This window comes from Rhincodon typus, unplaced genomic scaffold, assembly GCF_021869965.1.
Source record: "Rhincodon typus isolate 14 unplaced genomic scaffold, sRhiTyp1.1 hic_rhity00000547, whole genome shotgun sequence".
NCBI lineage: Eukaryota > Metazoa > Chordata > Chondrichthyes > Orectolobiformes > Rhincodontidae > Rhincodon > Rhincodon typus.
In genome coordinates, this window is record NW_025966185.1 from 26,291 (window position 1) to 34,116 (window position 7,826).

General features: G+C 38.6%; 1 pseudogene; it reads right to left on the reverse strand.

Moving 5' to 3' along the window:
* The window catches only part of LOC109927335, a 10,758-nt pseudogene extending 3,581 nt beyond the window's left edge, over nt 1-7,177 (reverse strand).
* Nucleotides 7,178-7,826: the final 649 nt, after the last annotated feature.

Below are 7,826 nucleotides of genomic sequence, written 5' to 3' on the forward strand. Positions count from 1 at the left end.
CGATATGGAGACAGAGAGGTCCAGGAAGGGGAGAGAGGTGTTAGAGACATTTGCAAGCAGGATACATTTTTAAAAAGTCTTTTCAATGAAATGTGTGAGAACAAAATTTGAATTTTCACAGAAAGCAATTTAGACTTAGCTATTTATTTATTAATGAACAGTTTGTTGTAGATTTTATTTCACTTTAGAAAAGATAGATGATACAGATTCAAGGAGATAAATAATAGCATTTCAAAGAGATATATAAGCGTTTCTATTATTTACATTTTGTAAAGAGTTATAATGTTATGTGTCCTTGCAAATTTTAGTTCAATAAATGTGTCTAAAGCATCGGAAATAGAAACAAGGCTGATGTGATACTTCTGGACTGAGATATTTTGGAGATAAAATAATATTCCAGTAACCACAAAGGTAATTAACAAGCAGAGATTTCTTATCATTATCCTGATTATGTTATTAATCATTTAGACATTTTAGCTTGATAGTAAAGTCTCCCTAAAATGCATAGGCATTTGGTTCACTTGGTGGATCAATTTAAGACATCAGAGATTAGAAAACTCATTAAAAATTATAGAAAATACCAAAATTGAAAATGATATCGCTAATGAAAATTTTATGTCTAGCATCTTAGTGAAAAGGTGTCTAGTGCATATTTCTGTTAGTCACTTTGAGTTGCTACTTGATTATGCATTTATGCAGGATGTTAATGAATGTTTTTTTGTAGGCCTGCTTTAGTATCCAAATCCACCTTTTATAATTGTATAATAAAGGAAGTTATTCGAAGACCCAATTTGGGATTGAAGTAACGTGATTTAAAGAGAAAGAAGTTTGGTCATGTTGCACCACTGGAGGTCATGTTACATGGGCACAGTACCACCTTTCAGAGGGTCCCTTATGTCAGCGGTTTCCAGTGCTGTCCACATGGTGGGCCCTAATCAAAATGGTGTCTGCACAGGCATCAATAGTGCATACATAGAAGCCTGTGAAGAAACACTAGCCTAACATTTCAAAACTTAATTGATACAATACCATGATTATGAACATGATTAATGCTCATTCTGGCAACAAATGTACGCATTGCTGTGCAAAAATCAAACATGAATCTGCAAGATGGACCCTCCATTACTTAAAAGGCTAGGAATTCAAATTGCAGGCAGTTTTTTTGACACCTTTTCTATGGTAAAGTGATTAGAAGTACTGTGAGGTCTTTTGTACTGAGCTTTTGGATTTGCTGGAGAGTGTTGCTGCCCCTTACATAAAATGGAAAAGTGTAGTTTGCCTGAGAGCACAAAAGCTGCAACAGCTGGTAGGATGCAATGACAGTGCTTGTTAACTTGCACCACAAAAGGCGATGAAGGGGATGCAAATTCACCTTGTTTGCTAATGTAGAGCTAGGCTTCTGCTTGCTTTTTGAAATTTGGAATAGGTTTGTATGGAAGCCTTCTGCCAAAGACATTAATTAATTTATTTTAAATAGCTGGACTACTTCACCAAGACAACTGAAAAAGAAATGGCACGCAAATGTGTTAAGTTCATTGCCTAATACTGCTACCAGTGATTTCACGGCTGTAATGTAATTTAATTCACAAAGGAAATGAAATGCAAATCACAGAAGCCGTGGAACAAAGTGATGTCATGCAGAAGGCATTATCTTGCAAATTCCAGTAAATCATCAGGAAGGCAAATAATTGGATTGAGGTTAATGAGGTTCCACTGTATCAGAACTAAACATCTGTCACGATCCCCTATAAAAATAAGAACCAATTTACAAATTCTATTATTAACAGAAATCAATTCTCTCTCTCTCTCTCTCTCTGTGTATATATATATATATAAAGTTGATATATTTATGCAAAACTATAACGACACTCCTTATTAGCTTCCAAATGATTACTATTGTAGTCAACAGTAGGATTTGAGTGGTTTGGAACATGTACAGCTGATTACCTTAGAAGATGGCTCAGAAGTCAAATTCACCATCATTATCATTAATCAACCTCACGTTGTTCACAAGATCAAAGATTTTGATTTACTCCTTTACTGTTTGCCATGGGTCAGGTGGCAATTATTAAATGACTCAGAATAAAGTTTCTTGTGTCCAATTTAATGAGACTGCAGGTGATTTGTGCATTTACACAAGAATTGCTGCTTGGTGCAAATATGTGTTTTACAGCAGACATGTATTTGTTAGTTGTTTTAATGACTTCACTTTATTACAGGAGGTACTTGTTTTTCCAATATCTTCAGATCTCAATTACAATTCTTTTAAAATAAAACCATACCTACTGCACACAACTAACAGTATGTCCATATAGGTGAATAAATGTAATCTTTTGATTGACAGAACTTCCAATTGCATTTAAAATAGGCTCTGTTGTCCATAAGTGACATCAAGCAAGGGTTTAGCTGTTCTAATTTGCATATCAATAGCCTCTAGCGTACACTTTGAATGATCAACAACATTTCCTTCTCATTTTCCATTTCCTAAGGGAGGAATCTACCTTTGAAAATCATTATATAACCTACTATGCCTAATTATTTCAAGTTCGTGTAGATTGCAGACATCTGAGATGATACAGCCATCTATTATGGGGACAGAAAACAGATTTTGAATCTCTTAAAGGAAGAATAACTTAAGACTTGGAATGAGGTCACTATGCGTTCCATTGACTGACCTTCCCTTCCATTGAGTGACCTTCCTGCCTTCAGAGTAGGCACAAAGAGGCCTTCTAAATATTCAAAACTTCCAGTGATGAGTGGATGAGTGAATCTTACAGACTTCCAATGTGTACAACAGCTAATATTTGCATAGCAGGTTTTACAATTAATGGTTATTTTCTGCAATACATTATTACATTCTTCCCTTCAGTTTGTAATTATTTAGTTTTGTTCATTGTAAAGATCTGAATAAAATAAAAAGGGAAAAATAATGAGATGCTGGAAATATTCAGCAGGTCTGATAGCATCTGTGGAAAGAGAAACAAAGTTAAGCCTTTGAGTCAAATATAACTTGTTGAAATATAGTTTTTGGAGAAGAGTCATATTTGATATGAAATATTAGCTGTTCATCTTCATGTAGGTCACAAGCACACTGACCGCAAGGTAAAACTATGTAAAATTCAACTTCACAGGAATTTCCTTTGGATTTCATAGGATCCCCATGCCTAACTCTTACGAGAACATAACAACACAAGAACTGGGAGCAGGAGTAAGCAATTCAGCCCTTAAGCATGCTCTGCCATTTAGTATGATTATGGCTGATCTCAGCTTGGCCTCAACCTCATTTTCCTGCCTGCTCTCAATAACCCTTTAACCCATTACTAATTGAAAATCTCTATATCACCTCCTTAAGTGCACTCATGTCCCAGCATTCAGTGTAGTGTGGAGTAATGAATTTCACAGATTCACAACCCTTTGAGAGAAGTCTAGATTGTTCCACATGACGAAACATCCTTTCTACATCTACATTGTCAATCCCCTTTAACATTTTATGTACCCCAATTAGATCTCCTCTGATTCTTCCAAACTGTAGAGAGTACAGGCCTAAACAGCTCAATCTCTCTTCATAATATAATTCTCTCATCATTGGAATCAATCAAGTGAACCTCTTCTGACTGCCTCCAATGCAACTACATCCCTCCTGAAGTAAGGGGAACAACAGCTGTCAACAATACTTCAGTACAGTTTGACCTAATGGCTTGTACCGTTGTAGCAACACTTCCCTACTTTATACTCTATTCCTTTAGTGTTAACTAACAAAATTCCATTTGCCTTCCTTATTACCTGCTGTACCTGCATTCTAGTTTTCTGCACTTCATTTATGAAGACATCCAAAGCTTGCTGCAGCAAAGCACTCTGAAGCTTCTCTTCATTTAGATAATAATTTATCTTTTGATTCTTCTGAATAAAATGGATAACCTTATACTTATCCACACTAAACTCCATCTGCCAAATTTTGGCCCATACACTTAACCTAGCCATTTGTCAATTTCTTTTTTTATTATGGAATTTACTTTCCCACCTATTTTGGGTTTGCATAATGACTGCCTGGCCAGTGAATACCCAGACTATTGATCACATGTAGACCTGGACTTTCTCATAATTCATGTACGCTTAAAGAAAAATTTGACACAATCAACCTCAAATTTGGGGATTCTAAGCTTTGTCTAATCTAAAATCTTCCTGCTAAAATGTATAACCTTATGTTTTCCCACCTTATATTCCATCTGCCAAGTTTTTGCCCACTCACTTAACTAGTCTGCAGCCTCTTTGTGTTATTTTCATCATTTGCCTTCCCACCTATTTTGGCTATCGTATAATCACTTTCCTCATCCAAGTCATTAATAACTGTTGTAAATAATTGTGGTCTTAACATTGATCCCTATGACACTGCACCAGTTACAGGTTGCCAGCCTAAAAATGTCACCACAATCCAATTCTCTGTCTTGTAATAATTAATAAATCCTCTATCTATGTTAACATTCTACCTCCAAGTCAGTAAATGGGTGGCACTTAATCAAATACCTTCTGAAAATCCAAATACATTACATCCGCTGCTTTCTCTTTATCTATTCTGCTTGGACCTCCTTGAAGAATTTCAGTAAATTTGCCAGGCATGATTTCCCCTTCACAAAACTAGGTTTACTCTGCTTGATCATATTATGCATTTCTAAATGGTGTGTCATTACTTCCTTTATAATAGATGCTGGCACTTTCCTAACAACAGATGTTAAAACTAACTGACTTATAGAAACCTGCTTTTTGTCTCTTTCCCTTTCTTAAATAAAGGCATTACATTGGCAGTTTTCCAATCCTCTGGTACTATTCCAGAATCTAAGGAGTCCTGAAAAATTATTACAAGGGCATCCACTACCCAGAAATTATTTCCTTTAATATCCTAGGATGCATCCCATCAGGTCCAGGGCACATTTCCATCTTTCACTCCATTAGTTTCCCTAGTAGTTTTTCTTCATTGATAGTTAATGTATTTATTTCCTGTTCTTTTGCCCCGTGGTTATTTAGCAAGTTTGGAATGTTATTAATGTCTACTACTGTGAAGACCAATGCAATGTATTCATCCAACCCTCTGCCACATGCTGTTTTCCTATTATTACTTCCTCAGCCTCGTTCTCTTTTTGTTTTTGTCTTTTTCTGAGCAGAAATGTTTTTATGAGTTATACTGACACATACAGAAAATAATTACAAACTGTGACCTCTGTGACTTCCTTTTCAGCGAGTGCTGTCCAATGGAATAGGAGTAGTGTCTTCAATCCAGCCGATTTGCATCCCAGATTGATCCAGGCCTCCCAGAGCTGACTGGACATCAGGTTCGGGGGTCTTGGTCCTGTTGCCTCCAATGGCACATGGCTTGATGTGTAGGGCAGTGATGCCCAGTTCCTTGCAGCTCTGGGACACATCTTGATCAGTCGGGGAGGACTCATCTTTATCAGCCTTAACCTTCATCCCATCAATGACATTGCAGACAGTTTTCTTTCCAGGCAGGTCTGTTACTTGGAAAAAAGTATCATAGTCATAGAATCCCTATATTGTGGAAGTAGGCCATTCAGCCCGAGTCCACACTGACCTACTATAAGCATCCCACCCTGCAACCCTATCCCCATAACCCTGCATTTCCCATGGCTAACCCACTTAGCCTGCACATCCCTGGACACTATGGGGCAATTTAGAAATGCCAATCCACCTAGCCTGCACATCTTTGACTGTGGGAGGAAACTAGAGTACCTGAAGAAAAACCATACAGACACGGGGAAAATGTGCAAACACCACCCAGACAGTTACCTGAGGGTGGAACCAAGTCCCTGGCACAGTGAGGTAGTAGTGGTAACAACTGAGCCACTGTGCTGCCCCTAATTTGCCTTTCTAACTATTTGCTGTACTTGTATACAAGCTGTCCTGGTCAGTTGACCAGCATGATGGTATACAGGGCATTCATCATAGAGTCATAGAGTCATACAGCACCGAAACAGACTCTTCAGTCCAACCAGGCCATGCTGAACATTATCCCAAACTAAACTAGTCCTACGCCGCTCCTGGCCCATATCCCTCCAAATCTTTCCTATTAATGTACTTATCCAAATGTCTTTTAAACGTTGTTTTTGTATCCACATCCACCGCTTCCTCAGGAAGTTCATTCCACACGCAAACATCCTCTGTGTAAAAAATTTGCCCCTCATGTCTTTTTTAAATCTCTCTCCACTCACATTACAGATATGCCCCCTAGTCTTGAAACCCACTGTCCTGTTCTTTTTCCTCCTTTTTCCCTTTTTCCTCTTTTTAAAAATTCTTCTTCTTCTCTCCCCTCAGCACCAGAGCCGACAGTAAGTCCAGAGCAGCGAGCCCCCATGCCCCAGAACAGTGTGAGCAGTGAGCCCTGCAGCAGCGCGTGGGCTGTGAGCCCCAGAACAGCGTGGGGAAGAGCTCTGCAATAGCTTGTGGGGAAGCAGCCCCGGAGCATCACACAGACAGTGAGCGTAAGCCGGCAGTGTGAGCGGGAGCAGGCAGAACCAGGAGACTGGAGCAACAACGGAGGGGCTGCGTTCCCGGAGTGACTGGAGGGTGGGGGGCCGAGTCCCAGAGCGATGGAGGGACCAAGGTACGAATCCCGATACAGTGCGACTTACCTGGTTGCTGTGAGGAGCGGACTGGAGGCTGGAGCGATGTGGGACAGTTGCTGGAATTGGGCCTGGTGCCACGAGCTGAGCTGCTGTTATCAGAGTGCAATTAAAAACCTTTTCACTATGTGGTAACAATCTCTGTAAGTATTGCTTATGCTTTCCTTTAATCCTCTTTGTGTAAGACCACTTTTCTTTTACCCTAGGTACTTGTGCCTAAGATGGAGCCATTAAAAGGCAGCCATTGTAAAATACTTTTCACTGTACTCCATTCTGCTGTATTGTAGCACAAATGACAATAAAGGATATTCTATTCTATTCTAGAAGACAACTACCATTAACTCTATCTATACCCCTCATTATCTCATAAACTTCTATAAGGTCGCCTCTCAACCTCCTCCGCTTCAGTGAAAAAAGTCCCAGCTCATCCAGTCTTGAAAGGAAGTAAAGATATGGCAAACTCCGAAAATATTCTGTCTCTCAGCCACCTGCAGTCCTAGGTTAATCAACTGCTTCTTCTTTTCCTTACCCTAATGAGGAGCCATTCTATCACTCGCATCAGAGCCACAGCTAACAACATCAATAATAATACATCAATATTATAATCATATGATAATAATAACAATATCACTCAAACAATAATCAATGATCCCTTAAGTAGGGCAGATCCATGCTTGCAAAGAATTCGACATCGTTACTGAAGGTGCCTTCTACTAAATTCAAGTTTTCAGCAAATTTTTTTCTACATCTCTCATATGAATGCTGACTCAAGCTATGATACTCACAACATCTCCTGAAGATTTATATAAATTGTCAACAGTGAGATGGAAATATGGCACCTTTTTAATATGGTTATTGCACGCATGTTAAGATGGATAAAGCACAGGTTAATGCAATGTTGCTCAGGTTATACTCAACTTCGCTAAGATCATATTCTTGACTACCCTATATTAGCACAAATGGGATTTAGCTGGCCAGTGACACATCTGCTGTAATAGTTTAGAGCTGGAATATACTGAATTTTCTCATGCTGTTTCCACATAATTTGAATAAGATAGGTTTTTTTAAGCAAAGTTTCTGCCAAATGTCCATCAATTTAAAACAGTTTGAAGCAAAAGGCACCAACAAATCAGAAATTATTTCTGGCCACATAAATTAGAATCCTTAAGTATGATAATACGGATACAGTTATAC